Source organism: Rhinolophus ferrumequinum, chromosome 6 (genome assembly GCF_004115265.2).
Source record: "Rhinolophus ferrumequinum isolate MPI-CBG mRhiFer1 chromosome 6, mRhiFer1_v1.p, whole genome shotgun sequence".
Taxonomy (NCBI): Eukaryota; Metazoa; Chordata; class Mammalia; order Chiroptera; family Rhinolophidae; genus Rhinolophus; species Rhinolophus ferrumequinum.
Window position 1 is genome coordinate 76,406,699 of NC_046289.1, and position 14,211 is coordinate 76,420,909.

Below are 14,211 nucleotides of genomic sequence, written 5' to 3' on the forward strand. Positions count from 1 at the left end.
TAAAATAAGTGCATTAGAAAAGCTAATGTTTATACAGGTTTATACAGATTTATACTTAACTCTGCTCATTGTTTTTTTTAATAATATATCCTTTAATCAAATCATCTTTATGAACTGGGTATTACTGTCATTCATGTTCATAAAAGGAAAAATTGAGGCTTAGATATTACAAATAACTTGCCACAATATGAGGTTAGCAAGTGGTGATGTCAGGGTTTGAACCAAGAATTGCTGAATTTTAAATATCGTTTTATCACCACCACTGCTCCTTTAATACTTCCATCGAAACATCCTCAGAAGAGAGAACACTATACCCTGGAGTTCCAGGAACATGATCTGAAGACGTGTAACCCAAACAGATATTTTCTGAAGTCACTTGGATATCTTTAAATCATGCAAATTTTATATTGTCTATAATATTTTTATATTAATTTTTAAATAAAACAATTGTTTTCCTTACCTACTGTTACCTGCTTAATTGTCCCCTCAAAATTCATTTGTTGAAGTCTTGATCTCCAGTACTTCAGAATGTGACTGTATTTGGAGATAGGGCCTTTACAGACGTAATTAAGATTAAATGACGTCATTGAGGTGGGAGCTAATCCAGTAAAACTTGGTGTGCTTATAAGAAGAGGAGGTTAGGACACAGGTACACAGAAGGAAGACTGTATGGAGACATTAGAAAAAGGAATGGTCCATCTCCAAACCAAAGAAAGTGACACTTAGAAGAAACTAGCCCTGCTGATACCTTGATCTCAGAATTCCAGCCTCCAGAACTGTGAAGAAATAAAATTTTGTTGTTTAGGCCATCCAGTCTGTGGTATTTTTTTGTGGCAGCCCTGGTAAATTAATACATCATCTGGAAAAATGATACTCAGGAAAGATATGCTGTATTCATAATAGATTCATATCTTCAATTACAGCTTCCTAGTCTCTCAGGAGGTGGAGGAAGGAGAAATAAACTATACTTTTATACCTTGTGGCCTTCCTTGGAATCAAGACTCAGCGTGGTAACAAAAATATAACAGTAGTTTGAGGCACTGTTCAAAACACACGTTAGATTAACTGTCTATACTAACTTGCCATTGATAGTAATGAATTTCTGGTTCAGAAATTAACGCTATCATTAGCAGGGCTCTGAATGTATTTTTAAGCAGATGCCTTGATGCCTGTTTTAAACTTGAGCACATACCTAGTGCTACTGTCAGGCCCTTTGGATTGGACCAAAACCCAAAAAGCTAGGTGATAGGAAGGGCAATGCGATATACCCAATGCAGAAAGGAATCTTTCTTTTTTTTTTTTAATTAAAGTTTATTGGGGTGACAATGGTTAGTAAAGTGACATAGCTTTCAGGTGTACAATTCTGTAATACATCATCTATATATCCCATTGTGTGTTCGCCACCCAGAGTCAGCTCTCCTTCCACCACCATACACTTGATCCCGCTCACCCTCATCTGCCATCCCCCACATCCCCCCTGCCCTCCAGCAACAGCCAAACTACCATCTGTGTTCACAAATCTTTGCTTCTCTACCTGTTTGTCTTGCTCCCCTTTTGTTTTCAGTTCCAGATCCCCATATCCCACATGTCAGTGAAATCACATGGTTCTCAACCCTACCCGTCTGACCCGTCTCGCTTAGCATTATGATCTCAAGATCCATCCATGTTGTCACAAATGACACTATTTCATCCCTTCCCATGGCAGAATAACATTCCACTGTGTACATATACCACATCCTCTTTATTCAGTCACCCATTGAAGGATACCCTGGCCGCTTCCGTGTCCTAGCCATGATAAATAAAGCTGCAGTGAACATTGGAGCACACATATCCCTATGGATAAATGTTTGCAGACAGAAAGAAATCTTATGCTTAAGTATAGAATACCAGAACCTTGGTTCACTTAAGTTAAAAACAATTCAGGCAAACATCTGTATGCTTATTTTAATTACTGCCAGACAATCAGAACAGAACATTTTCGCCAATAACTAAAATATTTTTCTGGACTAACTTCAATGACCATGTGTGCTGGCCTCATGTCAAAGAAGCTTGAATATAGCAATGGCAGCTAAAAAAAAAAATCTAGTAAATGGAAATAATTTGAATATAAGAAATAGCACTGAATTGGAATAATATTCAATGTTTTTAAAAGGAGACACATGTTAGAGCAACAAATATAAGAAGTATTCCATGTGGATATTTTTAGTAAGCACTCACAGAATATAGATGTGAATTGATCAGCACTTCTCCATAATACAGTGGAAAATCTAATTTTCCTACAGACTTGGGAAATTATTCAAGATATAAATACAACAATTCATTTATTGACTTTGCATCCTAGGAAATATCAAGAACAATAGTCTGATATGAACATAGAATTTGGGCTTGCTAAAATCAATGTTTATTTCGCAGGTCAATCAATTTATTGATTTCATTTCAATGAGAAGTCAGTATGTGTGTAATATCACTGTGGACTAAATTTCAACATAGTAATGTTATAATCTGGAATTTAGTTTTGCTCTCCTGAGAATCCTTTCCCTCCCTATTTCATATAGTTTGTATAAGGTCCAAAAGAAAAGACTTTAAATCTATTAAGTATTTTAGGATTTTTAGCAAAAATCCTCTCATTTAGCAAACGCAAAACAAACAAACAAAAATGCCTATAAATTATTTAAAATGACAACATCCAAAGTAAACTCTCACCAACTTCTCATAGTGAAATTTTCATAGGTTCATGGAAATTATTTAAAGCTATGAATCATAATGAAAGATTTTCCAAAGAAATGATGTCATGACTTTAAAATCAGTAACTGCAAAGAAGGTAAAATCAGTAACTGCAAAGAAGTTTGGTAAGTAGAGGTTAAAAACTCCTAAAATAACTTCTTTTATATGGCAACCATCAATGATAATTGTAATGCAGAAAAATACACATCACATATAGCTACAGGAGTCAAGCTAATGTTACAAGGTAATGAAAAGGAGCAGATTTGTAGTACATCTACTTCACACATTTGTTTGAGTTCATCATTTTTACTTTGAAGCTTATGTCTTCGTTAGAGAAACTGGTGTCTGTCTTTAAATGTATTTATTTCCCCAAATTTACTTAAATTGCATATATTTCTCTTTTTATAGTTGGGAACCGAGTATATTGAATAGTTTTATACATTCTTCTTGCAGCTAATATGTGTCTTGCTTAAACTACAAAGGACAATAATACATAAGTGACATAATTATGCCTGATTCATTAATTACTTATTTATGTTTTTCTTTGTTGTGGATAGTGGCCTTGGTTCAACTGTTAGCTGTAACTTACCCACCAAAATTGTACCATTCCACTCTTTCCTGTAGAATGATGTTAGCTGCTGGAAAGTCAAAATAAAAAATTTATAAAAGCAAATTTACTCTCGAGAGATCTTATATATTTGGTATACCAGTAATCATAAATGCCAAGGACCTCAAATGGGACCAGTGAATTTGGCATTTACTTGCATATTTTGAGTCATATGGCAGTGAAGACATCCATCAAGGAGAATCAGGTCCTAAAGTTTCTTTTTCTTCTTTAAGCTGTGAGACAGAGCCATCGGTACTACTTTACTTCTTCCAACGCCTGCATTTTGGAAATCTGTTTAACTAAAAAGAAATCAACCCTCTTGACTTAACTATCAGGCAAACATTTCTCTTTTTATTTTATTGATTATGACCACTAGTTTTGCCCAAACTTGATTTATCATTTCTATTTCACTTCAAATTCTGAAACCTGTATATTACTATGATTTTTCAACTCCTCTCTGAATGTCTTAACATTGATGTTCTCATCAGTCTTATAGCCTAATTATAATTAACCTTCCCATATTATATCATCAAAAAGAGTCAAGAACCTTTCTCTGACATTTCACACAACTTATGGCAATATCTACAACACATACGTATATTGTACAAATTAACTGTAATTCCTTGTCCTTTTGATTCTGATACAAAGTTTGTTTTTTTTTTTCCCTTCAGGTTGTAGAGGAAATTTAGCTTTAGATTGTATCTTCTACATGAACTAGTTCTATTAAATTTAGTTAAAACATTTAACACTCATTTAATGGTATGTTTTAATTTTTGTTGACTTTTTAAATGGAATTTACTATTTTTTAGTTGATTAACTTGTTTTACTATAGAAACAATCTTAGACTTCAAGCAAAGATTTGGTTTTTCATTACAGAACTTCTAATAGACATATAAGGTGTGGTAAAGCACTTAAAATATTAACTGGTTGAATTGACTTGGAAGAAATAAATTTTGGATGGACAATCTTTGGAAAATTAAGTAATATTGATGCTTTCAAAATTTGGGGCTTTTATATCTTCACTTATCTGTTGTTCTTCAGAGTCCTTCCCCTACCTCTACTTTAGAATAATTATTTGTATCATTTGATTTTTTTTTATTTGCTCCCTGCTATTTCCCTTGAATGAAATTATCACAATTTATAGTCATATATTTGTTTATTTTTTACTTGTTCAACATTTGCCTTCTGAACTAGTTTTCAAACTTAAAGAATTCAGGGACTGTGTATATTTTGTTCATCGGTGTAAATCCAGGGTACAGTAGAGTATTTGGCATATACCGAGTGTTCTGTAAATATTTGTTGAATGAATTCAATAATTTTAGTGAAGTAGAAGGAAGAAGAAGAGGGATGAAAAACTAGGCAAAGTAGAAAGAAGAGAAAGAGAAGGAAGGGAAGGAAAAGGAAGAAGACAGCTGGAGGAAGGAAAAAAAGGTAACTAATTTTTATGGGTTCTTATTATACCCTAGCTATTTCATCCTCCCAACAAACCTATCAGATGGGTCTCATTGAAGAAAAAGAGACACGGAAGGTTAAGTAACGTGCCTGTGTTTATGGTCCACCTGGATTTTGAATCCAGGCTGCATGACCCCAGTCTAGCCAGATGTACCTTATTCTAAATAGCCTGTGACATTTTTCCTAGCTACTCTTCTCACTGATGCCATCTTATTCTAAGGCAATTGGTACTTGTGAAAGTATGTTTATATAAAAGTACAGGTGTGATGTTGTGCAGTTCACTGAGCCATGTGTAGCAGCTGGATTTTTTAGGCACTAAATAGGTTCACTCTATTCTCTTAATGAAAAGGTATTTGCTGGGGAAACTTAATTGCAGTGGCAGTAGTTGTTTTGGGGGTCCTTTTTCTGAATCTGTGAGCTATATCTTTACCTGCCCAGGTATTTCAGATGACATTATACCCAAAATTTCTAGGGTTTTGAAATTGTTGTCTGAACCGCTGATAGGATATAAAATTATTAAATCCATGTATTACATTAAGCCATAGGGTTACTCTATGTTTTGGTAGTAAAGCAACAGGCCAACATACTGCCCTTAATGTCCTTCCCTTCCAATAAAGTAATTTGTTTCTGGATTTCCAAATTATTTACCCTTTTTTTTAAAGAAAAAGTGTTCCTAGTTTCCAAGGCTAGTCCCTTTATCCTTGATTGAACTCATTCGTGTTATTGATTGAACTTATTATTAATCTCAGTTCCATAATTCTTGTCCCATAACTTATATTCAATTTGTATCTAATTTCTTTATCTTCATGAGAGTTTCTTCAGTCAGCAATCACTATGAAATTCCTGTATTTCAAATGTAAACAAACTAACACAAAAACTCTTTCCCAGGCCATTTCTCTGCCAAACTGCCACCTTCTATCACATCTTAACTTTATTAAATTATTATTTTTTTTGCTTTGGAAATTGTATCACGATTTTTTAAATCTTTATTAGTTTCAGGTGTACAAAACAACATAGTGATTAGACATTTATGTGCCTCACAGAGAGATGACCCGCAGACACCTATTACCCATCTGACTCTGTACATAGTTATTGCAGTATTATTGACTATATTCCCTACACTATATGGACGTTATATCTCTGGGGCTTTTTAAAAATTTATATTAGTTTCAGGTGTACAGCATAGTGGTTAGACATTTATATAATTTATGAAGTGATCCCCCGATAAGTCTAGTACCCATCTGAAACTATACATAGTTTGTACAATGTTATTGACTATAAGGTAAGACAGTTAAGTTCACGAACTCATCCTAGGAAAAATGCTATATACCTCATTGCTGAATATCACTACTGTCACCTTCGAAGTACTCCCCTTGGGAAGTTATGCACCGACACCAGCGCCTAGTCCACCCTTCAAAGCAATTTTGGAACTCTTTTTTTGGAATGCCATCAAAGTTGTTGTCTAGTTACCCTTGATGTCCTGAAAGTCATCAAACTGTCTTCCTTTCAATATTCCTTTATCTTTGAGTAAAGAAAGAAGTAATTGGGGGCCAGATTAGGTGAGTAGGGAGGGTGTTCCAATACAGTTATTTGTTTACTGGCTAAAAACTCCCTCACAGACAGTGCCGTGTGAGCTGGGGCATTGTCGTGATACAAGAGCCATGAATTGTTGATGAAAAGTTCAGGTCGTCTAACTTTTTCATGCAACCTTTTCAGCACTTCCAAATAGTAAACTTGGTTAACTGTTTGTCCAGTTGGTACAAATTCATAATGAATAATCCCTCTGACATCAAAAAAGGTTAGCAACATCGTTGCAACAAGTTCGTGAATGTAATTATTGGACACTTGTATATTCCCCGTACTGTAACTAACAATTTGTACTTCTTAATCCTTTCACATTCTCACCCAGTCCCCCAGCCTCCAAACTTGCAACCATCAAAATGTTCTCTGTATCTATGAATTTGTTTCTATTTTGTTTGTTCACTTATTTTGTTTATAAGATTCCATATATACGTGAAATGATGTGGTATTTCTCATTCTCTTTCTGACTTACTCCACTCAGCACAATGTCCTGTAGCTTCATCCATGTTGTTGCAAATGGCAAGATTTCATTTTATGTCTGAGTAATGTTGCATTGTAAATATGTACCACCTCTTCTTTATCCATTCATCCATTGATGGAGACCCAGGTTGCCTCCATATCTTGGCTATTGTAAATAATGCTGCAATGAATATGGATGTACATGTCTCTTTGAAATAGTGTTTTGGGTTTCTGTGGATAAATACCCAGAAGGTGGATTACTGGGTCCTTCTTTGTTTCTTCTTATAGCTTTTGTTTTAAAGTCTATTTTTTCTGGTATAAGTATTGCTACCCCAGATTTTTGTTTGTTTATTTCCATTTTCAAGAAATATCTTTTTCCATTACTTTCAGTCTATGTGTGTTGAAAGACTGTTTTAAATTGCTGTCTCCATTTGTTTACCACCCATTAAAATGTTTCCTATCACCTGTCTTCCACACTTACTGAAACTGCTGTGTCAGAGGTCATTAGTAATGTATTGTTTGCCATTTCTATTCATTCTTTTAAATCCTCAACTTTTCTGCTGTATTTGACCACTATTCATTCTTTAACCTTTCTGCTCCATTGATTCCCTGACATTGTTCCTTACTTAGTTTTATCATATTTCTTATATTTTGATAAAAAAGGATTACATTTGGTTATTCTTGATTTTAAACTGGGTCCTTTTCAGTTTATTATCTTTCTTCTCTGTCCTTGTTTGTCTGTATCACTCTTTCTGCTTCCTTTTTTTAATCCTCAAATATGTAATATTTTTCTGTATTTTTGGTCTAGGTCTTTTTATTGTTTAACATCTTTTGTTTGATTGTTTAACACTTTTTTCGTAGGAGATATCCTACCCTGACTTCTGGGCAATAACTAGTCGCTCTACATGTTTTTGTTTGTTTGTTTTTTTCCCTGAAATCCTAACCCTAATTCCCAAGGATTTGTATGATATCTGAAAGCCAAGTTAAATCCAATCCAGTAGAGCTGGTACTTCCCCAGTCACACCAAAAAGGAACTTCAGTTATCTTTGTGTCTTTCACCACCCTCACCTGCCACTGATTAATTACTAAGTTCTGTTGGTTCTGCTTGTACAATGGTGCTTTATCAATTTATCATTTATTTACATTGTTCCTCTCATACTGTAGGTAGCGATGTCATCGCATATCCAGAGTACTTCAGTAGTTTTCTTAATTGGTATCTCTGTCTTTAGCCTTCCAATATACTATTCCCCTTTTAAGCTCATTCCAGAATTAGCTTTTCAGACATAGGTCATAGAGTGCCTATGACTTTTTAAATAAAAGACTTAGATGTCTTCCCATGGCCTATAGAATACAGACATATTTCCTAAAATGGCATTTATAGACTGCTACAACTGATTTTATTCTGCTTGTTTAGACTACCTCCCAGTGCATTCTTCCATTTAGCTTAATTTTTAGCGATTTTTCTAAGTAAACCATGTACTTTCACGCCCACATGCTTTTGGTCCACATGAACTTTGAATATCTGTTCTCTACTTTCTTCCCAGTCACTGAAAATCCATCCTCAAATGGTTAGGTTAGTTTAGTCCACCATGGTTGTCTATGTCCATTTATATTTTGTAAACACTTCTAAAGCAGAAATAATTTTATTCCCAGTTGTGTCCTTCATTCCATCTTCTACCACATGTACAACATGCAAACTCTCTCTTTCTCTTGTTGATACACAGCAATGTTCATTAAGTCTTTTTTGGGATGTTACTATGAAGTTATGAGACTTAGATTCATGAAACTCAGTTTGACACTTGAATGTCTTACTTTTTATGCAGGAATTATTTTACATAGAACAAAGTATAGTTTGGCAAAAAAGGCAGGGTTAGTTTTCTAAAAAAAGGCTCTGTTCTTCAAGTCTCTTTTGAAAAGCTGTATAAAATGCTCGATATTCACATATGATCTGGCCTTCACTGCTTATGTCTCTTCACCTAGGTCGACCTTTCACTAGGACCATTTCTTTCAGAATCCATAGCTCGCAGCTGGTAATTCTAGATGAACTTAACTACACGAAAATCACTGAAACTTAGCAAGTGTTTGCTATTGCTGCTTATTCTTTGCTGGTGATAGTGAAAGTAGTAGAAGTAGGGTGTTTGGAAAGGCAACAACGGAAGGATTATTGAACAGAATATTTACCAAATATCAGAAAAGCTTTTGTAAATATAAAGCTAAAAATGAATAAAACTCAAACTTACTTGTAAATCCAATATAGCTATTATTAATAAAAACTCATCTGTATTATCTCAAGATATGTTATCTAAAACCCTTTAAAACTTTTACGTTTTAAACATTTTACTAGAAACAATAAGTAAAAAAAACTTGAAAATACAGATGAATGAAAAACTAGAAAAAACTGTTTTTTAATCATCAGAAAGTAATACTGTTATGTATCTGTACACATGCGTTTTTAAGCAAAAATGGGAGATTACACTATTTTTAGTTAAAATATTTTTAGCATCTTCCTACACTATTGAATGCAATATAATTTTTAATAATTACATATTATCAAATTGTAATGATTTACTCTAGTTTATTTAGGGAATCCACAAATGGTCAGTATCTAAAGTGGCTCCCATGTAAATTGTCTTGTAAAAATTTGTACATAGAATTTAGTAGAGTGTATATGGGAGGGCAAGAAGAATAGGGCATGGGAGAGGATTTGAGAGGGCCTACTAAATCCTGAGTCCTCCCTGGACATATTTCTAGCTCTGACATCCCTGACTCACACTCAAACCAAAAACAGAAAAAAAAATATAATGTAAATGTATTCAGCCTGAACTTTCAACTGATTTGAAGTTCTTTGATGACTCAAAGCACAGTTCCAGATATCAAAAATAAAATTTCAATCTGTGCCAATTAAATGTTAAATAACTGCATTTCATTATTAATGCCAATAATATTTTATTCATTACACATACCAAAAAGATCAGAGTTCATTCATTCTTTCATTCATTAAATGCAACTATGACAGCTTCGCTATGTCCCCAGAATGAGAGGAAAAGAGAAAAATGAATATCATTTTTAGTGTGTGAAGTAGGAAATGGAAGCAATTTGGGTGGTTAAGTGCCTCGGTCCAAATAACTCTTATAGTTTCTCTTTTAGCGCTCAGCTGATCAGATGGTTTAACCAGGTCTGCTGCTTGTTTAATCAGATTCTGTTTCCTGCACTCCATGCTGCCCTGTGTGTCCTGCCTCCACACTTTTGGTCTTTTTCTTTCTTTGTAGAAAAGGAAAACTACATTCTGGAGATGAAGACTGAACTACTTGTTAAAATTTTCCTTGTTCCCTTCCTGAGAGTTTTCCAAATTACATTTCAAAGTTTGCTCTTTACATGGAATAGGTAATTTGCAGGGGGGAAAAAGCAACTTCCGTGCTTAAAAAAATCTAACCTTTGGAAAATCATTATTTAAATAATTTTGATAGGTTTCATTATAATAAGATTTAAATACATTAATGTGAGAATAACGGTGGGGAGGCTCTTTAGGCTAGATTTATCCACCTGTTTTACAGCCACTTGGAACTTTATACTACTCATTTGTAGAATTATCCCAATTATAATTTAAATATAGTTTAATAATTTATGTATCCCTCTTAGATTGTAAGCTCCTTGAAGGCAGGGACCGTGTTCATCTGATTCACTTCTGTATCCCAAAGTGAAACATATTTTATGGCTCAAATTAGGAACTACAAAATACAGGTTTAATGAATAAATAACAGAATGGACCTTCAAGAGCAGGGTGGAATGTGTAATATTTCCCCGGTATATCTGACCAAGGAACCTTTCTTTTGTGAAATATCTATTAATATTTCATCCCATTTATTTTTCTATTTGGATCTCCTGCAAGCACTTCAAGTGCATAAAGCCCAAACTAAGATCATCTTGTATACAGGATCTAGTTGTCTTCTTTTGTTCCTTATGTCAGCAGTGTCATCACCATTCTTCCAGGTGTCCAGATCAAAACATGAGAGTCATCCTTAATTTTTCTCATTCTCATCCATATTCCATCAACTCCCTACCCTTTTTTACTTCTACCGCTCTTTATTTGCTCTTTTCATCGCTATTTTCAAGATGCTAGTCTAGCCAAGAAAATAAATCTCACAATAGTCTCATAACTGGTTTTTCTTGCTGTCCCACAGTCACGTATCACATCATAACAATCAGAGTTTTTATCATATTAGTCTTTAGTTTAAAACATTCTTGTGACTTTAAAAAATTTGAATAAGTCTCTACTTAACCTCTTGATTTTGCCATTTTATTCCTCGAGTCACTCTACACTCTAGTTCTATTGAATGTTTTGGTTCCCCAAAGCCGGCATGTTCTTTTCAGTTTCTAATTTCGCGGCCATCATATAGGGCTTCACAGCTGTGCACTGCGTGATGCTAAGACTTATATATGAAACGCCATAGAGTTTGTGCAACCTGACTTCCGTACCTGATCACTAGCTTTCTTTTTTTCATCACAGAACACTTTCTGACCCTTCTCCTTGTTTCTTATTTTTCTTGTTTCTGATTAGCCATCCTGTCCTCTGAGGTGTCTGTAATGACAACTCTATGCTACTTTGTGTCTTCAGAACATATCTGTATTTCTTCTGTCACAGCACTTCTCACAGTCTTCTAACTATTCTTTTTTGGGTTGTTGTTGTTTTTTTTTTCTAACTAGACTGGAAACACTGGAAGCAAGGTTTCTTCTAAACCATGATAGTGGCTATTCAGTACCTGGCAGAGCCCATGTCCCCCTCAGGACCTTTGTCTTTGCTATTTCCCTCGCCACAGTGCTCTTTCCCAAGTAGCTTTTGAGGTCTCTCCTTCACCTTCTTCAGGTATTCACTCAAGGATTTCCTGCTTAGGTCCCTGACTGTATTATGGTATCCCCTCTTCTGACTCTGCCTATCTTCCTTTTTAAATTTTATTTTGTCTCTGGTATAGACTGAATATTGTGTCCCTTCAAAATTTGTATGCTGAGATCTCAGCCCCGCAGTATGATGATATTAGATGTCAGGCCTTTGGGTGGTAATTTGGTCATGAGGGTGGAGCCCTCATGAATTGAATAGTGTCCTTCTACGAAGAGACACTGGAGAGATGATCTCTCTGTAGTGTGAGGATGTAGTTAGAATATGGCCACCTGAACGTCAGGAAGAAGTCCTTTACCAAGAATCTGACCATGCTGGCACCTTGATCTCTGACTTCCAGCCTCCAGAACTGTGAGAAATAAATGTTTATTGTTTAAGCTGTCCAGTCTATGCTATTTTGTTACGGAAACTGGAATTGACTAAGATCTTCTCTCTGTGGAGCTCAGCTGATCTGGAGAGCTGCACTGTCAGGTGTCAGAGTAGCCAACTGAGACCACAAGCCAAAATGAAAGTAACAGTCAAAACATTTAATCACTTACTGTTAATAGCATATGACAGAAGCTAAACCAGAGAAAACACGGACTCCCTTCTGTTCCATTTTCCCCATGGAAAGGTGCACTGGTCAAGGGTCAGATAAATTAGTTGGTTGCTGAGGAAGCCCTGAGCCAAAGGTTCCTGCAGTTTCATGGACCTGAGGGGTGGGGGAAGGGAGAAAAAGGAGAAAAAGACTAGGAGTACTGGTTCAGACTGGCAAAAAGTGTCTTTAAGCTCTGCTGTTTCCATCCCCCTTAAGGAGTAGGCAGAGGAGCCTGGAAAAAGCTCCTGATGAGGAATCCTTGATATGAAAGTGCCTGGGCCACATATGCAGATATGCAGCCATGTAAGAACGTGGCTGGCCAAGGGGGACCTAAGAACTTGACTGCAACCTCCTTCAGACTGCAGTGCACTATCTGTGCACCAAGTCTGGTCTGTGAGAAAGGCAGCTTTGCCCCATGACGCCTGCCAGGTAAAGCCGTTGTAGTTGCCTGTTGTCAGGCCTGAAAAATCACACATAGATTTTTTAACTGGAATACAGACTCTTCAGTCTCCCGAGAAGTTATCACTTTTAACATGCTGTATGTTACAACTATTTAATTATTTTCCATTTCTTTCCACTTGAATATAAGCTTGATGAAAGCAGGCAAATATTCTTGTTTGCTGTTGTACTGCTAATGTATAGAAAAGTAGCTGGCACATTAAGAAATAATAAATAATAATAATAAAAATGTATAGAAATGTATCTGGTAATTAATAAGTATTTTTTCAATGAATATGTTTTATTTTGCATCTGAAGTTTTGTCTTCACCATTAAACTGTAAATTTCCTGAGGATTGAGACCTTGTCACATATATGTTTTTTAATGTGTATCCTACTTCTCATCTAAATTAGGTAGTTTAACTGTTAAAAATATTCTTCTCTAGATTAATTTGTATTTTTTGCCTTGCACCCAAAGATAACACTTTAGAGTTGTAATGGCTAAGTCTAATCCTCTATTTATTTTAAAATTTGAAGTATTTTAAAAGAGGTGCCATGCATCTCCCTAACTATTCTCTTTTCCAAGTTAAATATCTCTCTTCTCCTTAAACACCTATCATGTCGGTGGAGTTGTGATGATTAATTTTATGTGTCAACTTAACTAGGGCATGGCATTCAATATTTGGTCAAATACTAATCTAGATATATAGCTTTAATATATTTTTTAGATGAGAGTAACATTTAAATTAGTAGACTCTGAGTAAAGAAAATTGCCCTTTATAATATGGGTGAGCATCATCTAATCAGTTGAAGGCCGTAAGAAAAAGACTGACCTCCCCCAAGAAAGAGGGAATTCTGCCAGCAGATTGACTTCACACTTGAACTTCAACAGCTCTTCCCTGGGTCTCCAGCATGCCAGCCTACTCTGCAGAATTTTGCCAGTCTCCACAATCACATTATTGCATGAGCCAGTTTCTTAAAACCAATCTCTTTCTCTCTGTCAATGGAAAGAAATACACACACACACACACACACACACACACACACACACACACACACACACACACATACACTCCGCCTATTGGTTCTGTTTCTCTGTGGAACAATGACTAATACAAGATTTCTTTTTTTTTTTTTTTTAACTATCTTGTTTACTGTCTTTAGGAACCACTGCAATTTATCAGTGTACCATTTAATAAGTACTTGGTTCCCAAAAGGACAAAGTGCTCTAAAAATGTTCTTATCAATGTAAGGTACAGGGAGGGATATCGTTGACTCCCTTGCTGGATACTGTGTTTTTTTTAATGCAATATAAGTGTGCACTATACTTGTTAGCTCATATTAAATCTCTTGTTAATTAAAAAAAAAATGTCTAGCACCTGTTTTGTTCCAGGAATTATGTTAGGATCCATGAATATGAAACTACAAGGTATCGTATCATTCCTCAAAGGACTTGGATTTTTTTTTTCCTATTCACAGT